Source organism: Cyanistes caeruleus, chromosome 3 (genome assembly GCF_971803275.1).
Source record: "Cyanistes caeruleus chromosome 3, bCyaCae1.hap1.1, whole genome shotgun sequence".
Taxonomy (NCBI): domain Eukaryota; kingdom Metazoa; phylum Chordata; class Aves; order Passeriformes; family Paridae; genus Cyanistes; species Cyanistes caeruleus.
The window spans coordinates 104,922,851-104,939,246 of NC_141703.1; the positions used below are offsets into that span (position 1 = coordinate 104,922,851).

Here is a 16,396-nt window from a genome sequence, read left to right on the forward strand (position 1 = left end):
ACACACCTGCCTCTCAAGAGACAATGGTATTAATTGTCAAGTGTATATTTTTAACTTCCTGCACAGCTTACATCAGCTTGCTTTGCAAAATCTGAAATCAGCAAGTAATTTAGCTTTCTTTCAGTGCTTGGAAAGCATGAGGATTTTAATTTCCTGAAAAGGCTAAAAAAACCCCCAGAAAGCAGCCATCAATGATCATTCTAAATCTGGTGAAGTGTGGAAGCAGCATGTTCACTGAAGATAGCTTCTTCTTGTCCGGTGTGCACCCTATCATATTTTTGGTGATGAGTTTGCATTATTCATACCAGATGGCATATTTGTTTTACTATCCATCAGATCTCATAGTATATGAACTTGAAATATTTTCCTCATCAAATACTGAACTGTTGCATTTTGTTCAAGGACACAGCTCTGATTCAGCTTTTTGATACAGAAGGGGAAAAATGACCCATATCATCATCATCATCATCTTTGCTATTGTGGGAATTTTCATTTGAAAATGTATAAAAATGCTATCAGAGATGTTTATAATGTTGGTTACAGCACTAAGTCAGTACTGGAACTGTGCAGTTGTACAGTGTTTCTAAGAGTTCTTTTTTTTCTTAATTCCCCCAGGGCACTGCTTTATTGAAGAGGTTTATATAATGATTTGTTTTGTTTACAGTGCACTAAGGTGGTGTCTCATGAGTACAAAGCTAGGAGCACATTAACAGTTTAAAACACATGTGAGAGTACGAGCTACAAATGAAGACTTTTACCATTTTTTGCTAAGATTATCAGCTAGATAGTTCACCTGGAAAAACTGCACCTAAAATCCCTAAACTGCAACTCTTGATGGTTTTTAGATGAGCCTACAGAGGAGAGTGACTTTATATTTACAATTTTAATAGTGTTTTCTTCAATTAACAATTAAGTTCATAGTTCCAAGAGCAAAGCCTCTGGCATTGCTATAGTTTCTAGCTGTAGTAAGTGTAAAAGGCACTAAAGTGGAAACTGGGTTATAACTATAGTCTTTTATAATTTATCAGGAAGACCAAAAGCCAACTGAAGATCAATCATCAAGCCTCTATCAAATTTTTCTTTCCCTTTAGAATTCAATTATGGGATTAATCATTAGCAGGTAGAGTCCCTGATATTTGAAATGTAATTCTGACTTCCCCTGATCAATACTGGGTGATAGAATTTTATTTTATATGCAAAATGACATGTTGGAATCACAGAATGTGTTCTGAATCATACCTCTGTGTGAACATACTCAAATGTGAGGCAGTATAGTGATGAAGATGAAATTGCATTGACTTGGTTTACCTGGAACAAAAGGGCTGCTCTGTGCTGTTGTAGTACGCTTCTGCAGAATTAATTATTGTAGGAGTCTGTAATACTTCATTAGAAAAGCAGTTTGTAGAATTTAAAATAATAAGAAAGAGCTTGTTTCAATGAAAAACAAAGAATAACAGTATTGTAGACTTCCAATTACTTAAATGAGGCCAAAATTAAGATAATAGTATATTTAGAATACAGGAGTTTGGTAAAATTGTGAGCTAGATTACTTGTCTATTAGCTTAGATTACTAAGCTACAATAAAAGATTGTAGATGTTTTAAACTCTTTTTAGTGTAAGATGATACCAGACTATAGAAATTTAAAATAGGGTAAATTACTTTATTGTTGCAAAGGTTTAGAATCATGTTTAATACCATAAGAACTAAAGCAGTCTAACGTAGATCTTTCTCACAAATTCTTGTGTGTCCAAACAATTACTCTGTTTATCCACAAATTTCTCAATGATTTTAGTATAAACAGGTGCATCTCAGTGTGGGTCCTCTGAGGTTCAGTTCTCCTGTGCAGATTTAGATTAATTTATATGTAATTATTTCTGTCAAGTCCAAATAAACTTTGTTCAGAGTGATTGAAGTGTGTCTGCAGGAGCTTTTTAACTCTTAACTAAGCTTATTTATCATACCTTTGGATACTTCAGTTAAGGGAAGAAAAAGAAGATACAGTTCATCTGTCTGGATATTCAAGATGTCAGATTAGGTAGCAGTACCAAACACTTCTTGCTCTGCACTCTCTGCATGTTGCTGGCTGTTTTTATTATCTTTGACTATAAAAAGTTAATAGTGTTTATTTTTAATAACAGTAGCTGTAGTACTTTTACTAATTTTTGTCTCTCGAAAAAAACTTTTTTCCCATGTGAAGTAGGTAGGAATTTTTGCCAGTGAAGTTTGGATTTCACATTTAGTTGTTATTGATTTAATATGGTGGCACCTTATGTGATATAAAACTTCCTCCTTTGGTGACAGTCCAGCACACTTGTCTTTTTAAAAGACAACTTCGCCACAAGTGCCTTTACCTTTATTTTTCTCAGGCTGAAGTTGTGCAGGTGAAAAACAGACTGAAAAAGATGCAGCTGCCAGGACACCTCTCCTGGATACACTGCCACCCTCTTTGGGCTCTCAAGCATGTGGTCAGGACCTGCTCCTCTCACACCTCTGTGAGGGCTCTTGGGGTAAAACTAAAACCCTTCTGAACAAAGCTGTGACAGATATGATGAGTTTTAGTAGCTGGTGAGTGAGTGGTGTGGAATAAGTTTCCTTGTTTGCTTTGTCCTGGCTGTTCATGGCAACATTAAGAAAGTCTGAAGAAAAAGACCTGCTCTTGGACACACAGTTAATATGGGGCATTGTTCAAAACCTCATTTTATGTCTATTCTGCTCTTTTAGTCATCCGGGTTTTGCTGGTTTTTAAAAATTACTTGTTCTGGTAGCAAACCCAGTGAAAATTAGATCTGGTTTTGTAAGCCCTTTTTGGTATTTTCAGGGAGCTTTGGTAAGAAAAAAACATAACAGATGCAGGTAGTGCTTCTTCAAAGTCCTGGCAGACACAGGGTCCCATTGCAAAAGAGCTTTTCACATAATTGATCTTATCAACAGTATATTTTAAAAAAATTAAAAACCCTTCCCACATAATTTATGTTACTAGTTTTTTGAGGAACTGTGAAAAGGGAAAAGTGGCTATATTGCAAGCCTTGGGCTTTGCATTTTCTAGTTTTCATGTCTTTAAAAATCTGCCTTAGCTATAGGCATTTTCTCTTTTTTTTTTTTTTTTTTTATTTCTCCTCTCTTATAAAAAAATTAGTATTTTTCTAGGTCCCTTGGACCAACAGCAAAAAAAGGTACTGATATACTGTGATTCCATGATCTTTGCTATTAGATTAGCAAGTGACCTTATACACAGAAAAAGGTTGCTCACAGGCTGTTTTCTTCTCTCACTACAAGGCTTCAGGGCTGCTTGTCACTATTACTTCTTCCTGGATGTGTAAATTGTTTTAGAAAGCCAATAACTGTCATAAGAAAATGCAGAATTCTTCAGTGCAGTGTGAATTTTTCAGGGTTTTGATTCTCCATTTCTTGATTTACTTACTTATCTGTAATAAAATTAATAGTTCAAGTTTGTTTTTCAAGTACAATGTGTTTTCAAGCACTGATGACTTAGTGTGTTTTGAATATAATGAAGTGGGATTGAAGTTATAATTGGTTCAACCAATTTCACCAACTGTTTCCCACAACCTTTTCAAAGTAGTTTTATAACTAAATCAGACCACATAATACAAAACTTGCATAAATGAGGTCCAGGCTGTTATCCTCCATTTATATTATAGAAAACACTTTACATGTTTCTAGAGTAGAAGTATAAATGTAGACAGTTAGTAATTGAACACAAATGCATTTTTATGATGAACTTGAAATGGAATGAAGCAGCCTAGAAATTGAAGATGAATGTCATTGTGCAGGTTTGAAAGCTACTTTGTTTCATTTGCAGCAGGTGAAGTAGCACATTAAGGAGCGTGACTACCCAGCCATACAATGTTCCCTTAAAGAGCTGTGATTTGTAGCTTATTCAACCAGAAATTTCCTAAGACAAGGATAATCATTCTGAAAGCAGAGTACACAAAACCTGACCTACTAGCCTCTTTTTTTTCTTTAAGCTTTTATCTCGCAATTCATCTGGGGAGTGGGAGGGAGAGAATTCTATCTACTTCTCAGACAGACAGTCATAATTTCTGCTCAGAGTGCAGCAGAGATACGCTGCCACATTTGCTGTAGCACACAAGTCCATCCTCAAGGGGTACAAATCAGAATAGAAAGAAAGAGTGTTGCTGTCAGATGTGCCTTTGGTCTTTGCCCTGCCTGAAACGTACCAAGGAGGGATCATGGGAAAGGGAGACAGAGGAGAGGATTGCTGGACAATTCCTGCTTTTGTCCCTTCCTAGCAGTTATGTAGACACTGCAGTAGGAGTAAGTTGAAAAAGGAGAGCAGGCCACTGACACCAAGCAAATTATTTTATTTCACCACCTTTCCTGGAGTATCCATCCTCCTGAAAAGTATCTGAAAGTGGAAAGGTGGTCCTGCCCACATCCTGCCTAGAGTTGGATGGTATTTATTATAAAAGCAGTAATCCTTCATTCTTCCAATATATTGATCTCCTAGAGAAGGAAAAAAAAAAAAAACCAAAGAAAAACAAAAGGTGCTTTCTCACTGTGAATGAGAACAGTTCTTCCTTTCCTGCTCTGGGGTGAAGTTAATTTTAGAGATGTGTCCCTCCCTTTGTGAAGGGCAGTAAAGAGGTAAAATTAAGCTCTGATTAAAGATTCCATTTTAAGTTGGAAGCCAAGGAGGTACTCTTTATAGAGCTGTGTAACTATTGTGCTTATCCCTTACCTCTGGTAGGTGTGAGTGAGATGCTTGGAACAAGTGTAGGTGACTTGCAGAGTTACAGCTTTAGGTAAAGTTCAGAATTCCTTTCTAGGAAGCAGTGTTCTTTCTTGTGCATGTCATCTTAACACTGTACATAACCTTGATAATTAGAATATGTATAAAGGAAAAAAAAAAAACAGGGAAAAGAAAGAATTGGAACAAAAGCAATAGTGTGGGACACATCTGGATTCACAGTCCCATGTGCTAAATCAGATAAGATTTTCTTTCCTTTATCACAGAAAGCATTGCCTTTCATCCTGGAAAAAGCATAGGCTGCTTTTCCATGCTGGAAAAAGCTTACTGCTCTTTTATTCTCTCAGCATCTTCTGTGGCCACAGCACATTTTCAGGTCTCCTAACAGAACTGACTTGTATGTTCAGATTTTGTCTGTCCTGGACATCCTGAATCCTGTAGTTGGCAGAGCCTGGTTGTGTCCCAGGCAGAGGCTCTGTTGGAGTGTTAGGAGGTCTTGTCTATTTGTGAAGAGAAACTACATGACCAGGTTTGTGCTTTCTCAGGTATCTTCCCCAGTTTTCTTTCATCCAAAGCCTTAATGCTTTTCATTTTAGGTTCAAGAGTTAGCAATTTTTTTCTTGTAGTAATGTTAATTAAGGATGCTCTTTACAGAGTGCTGACTTGGTACTTTACCAACTTGCTACTAACCCCTAATATACTTTCTTTGGAGTTTTACTTGAGAGAAAAATAACCACTAACCCAAATTTGTTTCCATTTGAGCAGGGAATGAGAGTGCTGACAAAAGTGTTCCTTTGCTGAGAAGAAATAATCAAGTTTACAGTGGAACAGACTTAGCCAGAGGAAACTGTAATAGCCAAAATCAAAAGGCAGTTTTTGATCAGACCCATTGTACTTTGCCATAAAGCTAAATTGTACTTTTCATCTGCACTTACCCTGTCTTCAACATTGGACATGGCACTTGCTTCTTAAAACAATCCATTATTTTTCTTAAAGAAAACGTATACTGATTGATGATGCTATGAAAATTTCATCCAGTCCTTGGAGAAAAAAGAATGGAATCAAGAAAATAAGAGGCTTTGAAATGCAACTTTACTATGTGGATTTCTGGATAAAGAAACAGAGTTGGAATTTAATTTCACACCTTAGGAAAACATGTTTTTTGAGAAAGCTTATTAGTTCATTTTTCCTTACACGTGTATCTAACAAACATAACAAGTTTATATGAAGCAAAAGCATATAAACTACTGCAGAATGTCTCATGAACCTTTACCCTGACTTGTAAACCACCATGTTTCAGTGCTGGGTCTCAACTTGAGTAGAAATTGCTAATTGTAGAGTTGGTTCATGGTGCTGCTAAATGTCCACTAGGGGTTTAGGTGAGATCACAAATCTGTTGACTCGTGACCTCAGACACACAGGAATGTGTCGGCCTCCAGACCTGAAAGGCTAATACACAACCCCACCACTGCCATCTCCCCATCCTGGTCTCATTCTCAGTAAAATCAAGGATTATCAGTGCTTTCTGGCTTTTAATACTTGATAGGTATGAATACGGAGTAACTACACAGCAAAGAAAAACAAGAGAATGTGGACTAAAACAATGGACACAGGGAATAAAGGAAAATTATACAGCCCAGTTATGGAAACATATGACATTTGTCTGTTTCTCACAATTCCACATACTCAGATGAATCTAAGGAGATCAAGAAAATTCCCACTTCCTTTCATGGTTAACACTCAGAAAAAAAAAAAAAATAAAACAAGCAAAATTTATTTTAAGAATCCTTGTTCCTGTTAATAGGAATTCCAGTGAAACTTTCAGTTTCTTCCAGTGCAATGCTAACAAAAGTGGCTGGTAAAATGTGCTAGAGACAGTAAAATTACATTTTCCTCTTTGAAGAGTGATGACCTGATGATTGAAAGCACAGCTGTGGACATGACTAAGGTCTTTGCTTAAACAGAGATGGTCCTAATGCCCCTAGCAATAAGCTGAATGAAAGATTTGGGAATTTTCCTACATTACATAAATTTAGCAAACTTAGCAAAATGTGTTGTGTAAGGCTTATCTGAGAACAACTTGTATACTATGAAATGAACAATGAACAGAGGAGAGAAAATTTTAGGTGGTTGATTTAATTTTGCAGCAAATTTATTGTTTCCCTTTTTTATGAAATAGTAATGCTGAAATATTATATGTTACATGCAAAATTAAGGGCTGCACTAATTTTGCAGATGATTATTCTGCACTTTAAAGTGCCGCTAAACAAAAAGGTCCATTTTTCAGGACAGGTTGTGAGTGATGGATCACTTTGTAAGGAATGTAGAATGATATTCTACAATATTGAATCTACCAGAGTGGCTTCACTCTGTGTGTTTTCCAGGGTGGGGTGGGATCACACAAGACCCTCCTTGTATTTGCACATCAGTGTGTGGCGGTCCTGAGCCCAGTCTGATCCCAGGTCTGTTCCCATTGGAGTGTGGTGAGATGTTGTTCCTTGTTTGGCACAAGATGATGCTGCAATTAAAACCAAAACAGTGGGCATACCTCCTTCATTTTTGCTTTGGGAATGGCTGTCAGGAGAAAGACTGCTGAGAATAGTAGAGAGGGTTTAAGGTAGCTATTAAAGATTTTGATGCTGTTAGGTTGAACAAGCTCTTTTGTAATTTAATAATGTTACTAATCTTGTTGGTTTTTTTCCTCAATAAGCGTGATTAGCAATTTCAACCTTACTTTATGATTTCTTTTTTTATGATGTGAATTTGCCCTATCTCTCGTAGTATGGTGGAACAAATAACTTTATTAGATATGAAGAGGTCTTCTTGAAATGTTCCAAAGGTAATGACTGTTTTTGTAGGGTCTTTAAGACATTTGCCAAACCAACCCTTTTCACTGGATCTGATTGCCATGGGAAACAAGATTTTCCATGAAATTAAAGAGATTTAATATTTAATGGACTTTAGTATAACTTTTAAATATACTTTTTTTTTAATAAAAAAGTCGGGATAATAATGTTTTCTTGTCAAACATTAAAAACTGTTAGAATGGATGATAAATTCTTCATAAGGAAACCTTAATTTTTTTTTCCAAGGCTGATATGATCCCTTAAAGTTAAAATTTTTTTAAAAAAAAAAATCAATGTGGTTGCATTTACAGTTTCTTAATGAAGAACAAAGCCGTCATTTCCTTGTAAAAATGAGATGAGCCTTGAGCAAGCTTGTTAGATGTGCTAACAAGTCCATTTTGTTAATTCTTTTTTCTTGACAGGACATTCTTTGAAGATTGTGAAAATAGATTGATACAGAATGGATAGAGAGTTATCAGGCCTCAACAGAAAAGCATTTAACCACATGACTAAGTATTTTTTTACATACTAGAACATCTCTCATCCACCCCATGAATAATTTCAGATCTATGATTTAAATTTTCTTTTAAATTCACCGTTTGGTATTGTTCCCATGTGGGTCTCTAGCGGAAACTTCTGATGTATGTATTTTGGCAGTGCTTCATTTCCCCTGTGCTGCTGTTTATGAAAATGCACATTTTGCCGACACCTCTGTAGTTTCTGCTCACCTTGTTCACAAATCTCATGACCCTTTTTATGACAATTGGAAGGATAACTTTTGAGTTAGAATTCACATAGTGGCTGGTGTTTATCTATTTTAATGTGAGTTATGCCACTGCCTACTGTAGGCAGCCCTTTGTGACATCAGAAGTTTAGAGGAAGATGTATATAATGTGTGATGCAGGTTCCGCTACTTTAATGAGGTACTTGTCCTCTGGTATGTAAAAACTACATGAATATTTATGGCACAAAATCTACTTGCCCACCTTTCATTATGTTGATGAAATTGTAATGAGGCTTCGCTCACCTGTCAAGAAGTTGCTTCCCTTGGACGGATTAGCAAAGAGAAAATTTGCAGCGCAGTTTGTCTGGGTTTTCTCTCTGAATAAGAAACTCTCTGCTTTCCAGCGCGACTCGATGTTGAGTTTGGAAAGACTCACTGCAGTTCCTGTGCTCTGTCTGCAAGATAGGTGACAAGAAGGGAGGGCAATTCAGGCTGTGTTTGAGCGCAGGATGGAAATGCCTGGGCCGTGGCACTGTGCCTCGTGTCTCACCCGAGGCTCATTGAGCGGGATCCCAGCGCCCGCTCCAAGGCAGCGTGGGTGTCGTCCTGATGAGTCGGGGGCAGCCCGCCCCTTGGCAGACCCAGGGCGTGATGGATGTCCAAAGCCCTCCAGACTGACTACACATTTTTCATCATTAATCCGGCCTATTGTGAGCTGGTCACTCACATTGATTCCAACTAGAGGGCATCATCTGCTGTTAAGAGGGTGATGACTCGCTAAAAATGAAGGCCTGAAACTAATCAAATATAGTTAGAGCCTTTGCTGGCAGCTTGCTTGGATTGCTCTGGGGTACTAATAGGGAAGCTGCAGACATGTGGGCAGGTCCCTCCAGGCACTTGAGAGCCTTTGTATAGGAATGCGATGGTTTCCTTTGACGTGTTATCATAGCTATTACTGAGTGAAATGGTGTTAGGAGAAATTCTGTCTCTTTCTGCTTTTTTTCTTTTTTCCCTGTTTGTTTGGCATGAAAAAAAAAGCCCAAAAGCGGATGAATTTGGAACCGTAATATAACACCCATCCTGTCAAGTCAAGATCAGACTAAATGATTGTGCTACAAAGAGGAAAGAATTCCCTCTGCAGCAATCTTTGTCTGCCTATCGAAATCATCTGCCTGTCTTTTCTTCTATTTAGCTACTTATTTATCTATTTATCTAAAGGCTTAATTTCTTTTGTTTAAAAGTAACGCATATGCCCGGCTTGATGCCTAATTCAGTGTTTGAATAGTTGTAATTTGCTTGTATGGAATGAGTCCAGCTGAGAAGCAAAGGCTGAAGATCTGTGTAAATCATAGCCTCAAGTGAAATTACAGATTTTACAGAAATTATAGAAATTACTGAGTTAATGTGTTTGTAAGCAAATTGTCCCCCGTGGTTCTTCTTCACCTCACTGGGCATCTCTTCTAAAAGTTCCCGTCACTAGAGGTTCCTCATGGAGGAATTTAGCACTGTCCATTTCGAGAGAGATCCCTTTTCAAGAACGTATCCATTGCTGACAGGAGGCTTTCCAAGAGTCTGCATTGCTGGGGGGGCCCCCCACCCCTCCTGGGATTGTTTTCTGGGGTTCTCCTACTGGGAGTGCATGTTGGAGAAAGCCAGAATGTTTAATTGGTAGCTCGTAAAGCTCTCTCGTTGTGAAACGCCTTGCCCACAGTAAAAGGTTCGTAAATACATCACACAGCGTTCTACTTTGTTTTTATTACAAGATGTGCAAATGATGCCTAGTGGCAACATTTCAGAATGTGAAGCTGTTGCTCTTTTTGAGCATTGATTTAGTCCTCTTGTAAGCAAGTTCAACTTCCAGGTCATGTTTTCTTAGAAAGCTGTTTATGCTACAGGAGTAACCACTTTATGTTGGGAAGAATTGCTGAGAGTGCTGGTCTTGGCTATTCATTTCGGCATAATGCATTGATGAAGTGGTCCACTAAAAAAGGATCCAAACAACAAAAAGGCACCACCCCCCACCCCAAAAAAAAAAAAAGGCAACAAAAACGAACCAACCAAACTCCAACACAAAACGAAACAGGGCTAGTTTCCTCAAAAAAAAAATGGACAGCTGTTGTTTGGAACTGAGGGGTGAGAGGAAATTCCCTGCTGCAGACTTTCTTAGCCTCAAACAATCTCATTGAAAGCAAGCTAATTGAGGAGCTCCAAACCAGCTTTGTGACTGGAATCAGGGCATGCTGGGGAGGAGCCGGCAGGAAATTTGCTTCACAAATGCCCTTCTGCTCTAAAGCAAAATGTGAATATAGATGCAGCCTAAGGGTCACAGTTTAGTAAGGATAATCTGGACTCAGCCAGCTCCCACTGAATTTATCTAGGACGCCAACTTTTTCTGCCAACGCCTAAGTTTGAGCGCCTTTAGCTGTGCTGCTGCCGCTGTGGGAACTGCCTTCCCACACCTGAACAGGCAGAGGGTGGAAATGCCCTCTGTGGAGACTTTGCCACAATTACGGACTTCACCCAAGAAAATGCAAAACAGTTCAATTACTCATGGGACTGTTCATGTTTTTAAAAGTAAAACTGCTTTCTTCTGCACTTCTTTGGATTGTGTAGTTTTGTCGTGGTCATTCAGGGAACCTCATGTTTGAATGAAAAAGGTGAAAAATAATTGGGTGTCAGATATCAATTTCAGTCATACATTTTCATTTGTAATACCAGACCTAAATGTTTGCATAACAGATGCCTTGATAAACTGTATAAATAGTTGCCCAGATTTTCTAGGATTTAATTTAATTTTCCTCTGTCAAATCTAGATACTGTCCAGAACAAAGAATATTCACATTCTTCAATATTAGGTTTCTCAAACAACTCTCTTAGCTTTTGTTGCTTGTTTATATTCTAGCACTGTAGATGGTTAAGTATTTTTAAACATAATTTATGACATCTTGGTAATTTGATTCAGAGAATGTTATAAGTATTTCTTGTCTATTCAGCATCTTCAATAAAGTGAGCTATTTTAATTTCTCCTACCCATAAGTAAATGAATGAATTATTACTTTGCTCACACATTTAGAGGCCAAGCAAAGATTTTACAAATAATATCAAAGAGGAGAAGAGGCAGCCAACTGTGAAATTACTGATCATCTGGATTTTCCCTCCAGTTTTGACTGCATATAGTGAACCGGAATAAATGCATTTTCTGCAATATACAGCACTTCTACCTTATAGTATTTTATACCAATTTGCTTCTTTTGATTACATGTCCATCTTACTAGAGCAGAAGTAGTATACTGGATGGTTTGTAGTTTATTTTCTAGTGAACCTTCCAGAAGAGGTTATATAGGGCTGGGAAAGGAGGAAAAGTCTTATTAATGTGTATTTGCCCTTAATGTCCTTAAGAAAAATACTCTGAGGAGAGATTTCCCTTCTAAAAATGGAAATAGTCTTTCTTTATAGTGTTTTAATGCAAAGAGACAATGTAAAATAACTGATGTGTAATAATCCTTTTGCAGTGTAAAGTGATGTGGAACAATCTTTTGTTGAGTGTTTGGGAGTAAACTGCATGTATTAGACCTTAATTTCAGTTGCTGCCTGGGAAGGAATGAGCTCATTCACTGAACAAAGTCTGCAGCCCTGCTCCTCCATCAGATAAGCAGAGCTAAGCCTGTCTTAAAGGAGGGCTTTAGGAAGTTATAAATAAGGGACCCTCAAGACCGACCTGTCTCATGCTTGTGGCAGGTTTTATGTGCCCTGCGTTGCATATGCAAAGGGTGACTGTGTGTGTGATGAAAGGGAAGTTTATCAAAATATCAGTGACCCTGTGACAACAAATACTTCAAGGCTAATTTTAGAGTGAGAGTGGCATGTTTATAATGAAATGGGTGAGATAACTGTCTGTGATCTCGGTTGGTGCAGCCCTTAAGAAGAAAACCCCAAATACTTTCATTAAGAGGACATCATCATTTTGTAGGTGGGAAACTGCATTCATTGTGCATAGAGACTGTGCTTAGTGGGAAAGCTGCTTCAAAAATCCCCTGTTGCTGGTGGCTGAGAGAGCATAATGTGGCAGTGGGTTGGTTGATTACTTTGCTGCTGGACTGTTCCAGTAGATCACAGCACAGAACACAGCCTCATCATGTCCCCAAACAGCTCCACTGGCAAAACTGGGGAGGTCAGAAAATAGCAGAACAAGTGACAGGAGGACATTGCTGGGACAAGGTGTAACTTTGGAAACTGGCATTGTGAGCAGAGAAAAATACAAAGTCAGATTACATTCTGGTACACTTCAAGATAAGTATGTGATCAAATATTTTGCTATTCTGGAGCTTTTATTGTGTCACTTTGTACCTTTTGCTGCTTGAAACAACAAGGTGACTGCAGTGTGTCACAATCCCGTGTTTTTTTGGAGCATGTTTAGATTAGGTTTGTAAATTAAACTTACAAATGGGTTAAATGATACATGATTTATATTATTTTAATCTCCTTAGGCAAACCTCATCTTTTTTGCCTTCTTTCCAGTTCTGTGACATTCAACAGGTTCTCCTTAAACTCTCTGCAGTGTTTTGCACTTGTTATTTGTTTTGCATAGATAAAGGGAGATTGTACAAACACCAAGGATACTCATGTGCTCACATAAAGCATCTGTGCCTCTTTTGTGGTGCTGGTGGACCATTCTGTTGCTGTGGAGTTGAGGTGTGATTTCACAGCTCCCCAGTGACACTTAGAGGCTGTGTCAGATTGCTCCATGGCATCTCTTCACAAGCTTTCCATTTGCTTGGCTCTCCTGATGCTGCTGATTCTGTAGCTGTGTCTGAGGTAAAATGAACTAGCTTTGCTAGGGTAACTCAATTTGACTGAAATTTTTCAGGTAACTATAACACAGGGCCTCTAGAATGAGAAAATTGGAGCTGTACTGAGAGGTGTAAGCTGTTCACAATTCTGTCCTTCGGCTCATGGAGCCATTGGCAGGAAAAGATACAAGAACAGCTGCAGATGTAATCCTAAAATGCTGTTCAGTGCAGAAGTGTTGGATATTACAGAGAATTTATTTTTCATGCCTTTCTTCTAAAATATCAATATCCTGTGGTAAAGAAAGTAACTTTTTTTTCCTATATAAGAGAGGTTCAGCTTTTGTCACGTGTATTTTGCCTGTGGGAAATAAGAGCATTCATTGAAGGCATTGAATTGCAAGTGTTGCAAAGTATTGAGGAAACATCAGCCACAGTATCCAACTGAAATTATCTATTCAGAAGAGAAAATGTAACATCTAGGTAGCTAATTAGACAGATCAATGCTCTTGGAGGTGGGGATGTGCCAGGACCTCATGCCAGCAGTTATTGCCTCATGTGGTCTTAAACCAGCTTCATAATCTGCATGATTAGAGGAAGCATTTTTCCTGTCTGTCAGGGGCAGACAGAAAGATGCTCTGTGACTCCAGAGGAAATGGCACATTTCCCTCTGGCTGTACATACACATCACATTCTATGATATTTGGAACTGATAGATTTTCTCATAAAGTTGCTTTTCAGGGACCTAGGTAAATTTAGCACCAAAGAAACAGGAGATAAAAAAAAGGATTACCTTTTTTTCCCCTTATATCATCCACATGTTGATGCTTGGGTTTTGAGAAGCACCATTTGTGCATGCTATTATGTCATGCAAATTTGTTGTGTTTTAATCTATTTTGGTGTGTTTCCAGTAGAGCATCAAAAGCTGGTAATGGATAGCAGCGATTCCTAGGGAAGTGAGTGATAGAGTATCATAATCTTTCATTTTGTCACAACAGGTGTTTTAATTATGTTTTTAGATGTTCAGTAGGTAGATATTGGTTGTGTTAAAACTCCTATCTTTCAAGTTGTGTCTTTACTTGACCACAGTGCTCAGCAGCAGCATGCAGGGCCAAGGCCATACATCTTGTGAAGCAGATGTGTGTCTTGGCATGGCTGTGAAGTATGGAAGGTCAATACATACTTGTGACTTTTCAGTAGGTGTTTAGTGTGGCTGCTGAGCCACAACATCAGGGCTAGAGAGGAAATTTTATTAAGATTTTCATGCAGTGGTGGTATGTTCAGGCTGTGTGATTAACACATTCTGCAGCACATTCTGCAGCTGTAACTGCGGAGCACTGGCACACAAACCCCTGAGGTGGGGAGGTAGTACAGTTCCCACCACCCTGTGTGAGGATTCTCCATGCTGTCTGGCCTGTTTTCATATTGAGCAGGAACACACCAGGACTGTACAAGCTGCCATTTTTAAATGATTGTTCTTACAGTGCCTTTGATCAGTGATCAGACGTGCTTGGAAACTCCAAAGACACAGAGAGCCTCAGCATCTTGCAGGATCTGCACATTTAATCTTTCTGTTACTTACTGTCACTCCCCACTGCTTTTCTGCTGAAGATTAGATTTGCAAAACTGTTAGGTCTCTTTGCTTTTTTCAGTTGACTGAAATGTATCGTGTTCCAGGGAACCCAGTTTGTGCATGTGAGCCTGAGGACCAACACCTGCACCTTCACATCCTTCCTGCCCTTGATCTGTGCCAAGCATTGATAGGTAGCTTGGAGGCAGGCAAGTCATGGCATAGGGTGGGAGGGAGGATTTAGTCAGTTTTCTATGGGAAATAATAAAATAAAATATTTCCTTTAGAATTAATGCATTATGAAAAAATAAAGTCATGCAGGCAAGACTTTTAGAATTGTCCGATTTTTTTTTTTTTGAGTAATCTCAGTTCTTTCCTGTCTGAATTGAGGCATCTCTAAAGTATTTGTTTTAGCAAGGGAGATGACCAGTATTTCTAGAAAATTATGCCCTTTGAGAAAAAGGGGAGAATAGCAGGTGGGGGATCCTGATGTAAAAAAATTCAAAATCACAGGTAAACTAAAAATAATAAAGACTCCCAGTTTGAACTACACTGTTACAGACTTGCCCTGTTATTCTTGCCAATGGTTGAAATTGACCCCTCTGGAAAGAGCCCACCCTTGGTCTCTGCTGTACTTTCCTTCTACTTGAATGCTATTTTGAGATTTCAAGTGGAACTTAAGTGGTAGAGATGCATTGGGCAGTCATCCTGCACAGCTTTGAATTTAATAGTGGTAGTGGGGAGAGCTTCATGACACAGCACAAGGACAGAAATTCAGTCCATGGAAGAAGCCTGTGTTGTCTTTGTAAGAAATACAAAGAAAGGGAATATAAATGTAGAGCACTTTTCTAAATACTGTTATGTTCAGGCAAGTGCAAATGTCCTGTGATGAAAATTATTAAACGAGATATTTAAATTGACTCCACTTATGAGAATAAAGTAATAAAATTATTTTTAATGCACATCAACATTCCCACGTACTTCTGTCAATATATTTGTCACAAATAAAGTCCATGTGCTCTATGACTGCTCTTTACATTTCTATTTTGTATTTTTATTGATCAGAATGCATTGCTATCCAATTAGGACAATGTTGAACTTGATCTTTGTGCAATAAGTGATCTCCTTAATTGGATGCATGTCCATGTTACAAGTTGTACTGCTCAGGGGATGTCTAGTGTGGTAACAAATGACAAGCCAAGCAATGAATGTGAAGGGTGAGCTATGAGTGTCCTTTCTTCCTACGAGGGAGCACTTTGCAGGAGGAGCTGGAGTGTTCTGCCTGGAGGGATGTGAAAAGACATGGCCACTGACGGATGCTCCCCTGTTCCTCCTGCCACAAAACCCCCAGCCTCGTGTTCTCACACACACTGAAAGTGCTCCCTGGCTGGAATTTGGACCATTTTTAGTGAAAACATTTTATTTAAGATATGATTTTGGTGTTTGACACATTCTCTGAGTAGGCAAGTAATCTGCCCATCTTTTAGCAATCTGACTTTGAGTGAAGTGCATAGTTACAGTGGTAGAGACGTGTGCCATGTGCCTGCAAACTTCATTATGCGGTAAATTGTTTACCACCTTTTCATTGCCTCTGACCTGCTAAACAGTCCACTCATGAGAGCCTATTAGTCTTGACCTAATTAATATTAATGGACTGAAGCTACTTATAATTCAGGTTTAAATGGGCCATCAATCTTATGTTGGCTTGTGAGCGGTGCAGACCTCATAGTTTTGTTCCT

The 16,396-nt window shown here is 38.4% G+C and overlaps 1 protein-coding gene across 26 annotated transcripts in view; it reads left to right on the forward strand.

The window, feature by feature from the left end:
- Positions 1-16,396, forward strand: part of ROBO2 (roundabout guidance receptor 2) — a 1,015,778-nt gene that overhangs the window by 692,903 nt on the left and 306,479 nt on the right. The window lies entirely within an intron of this gene.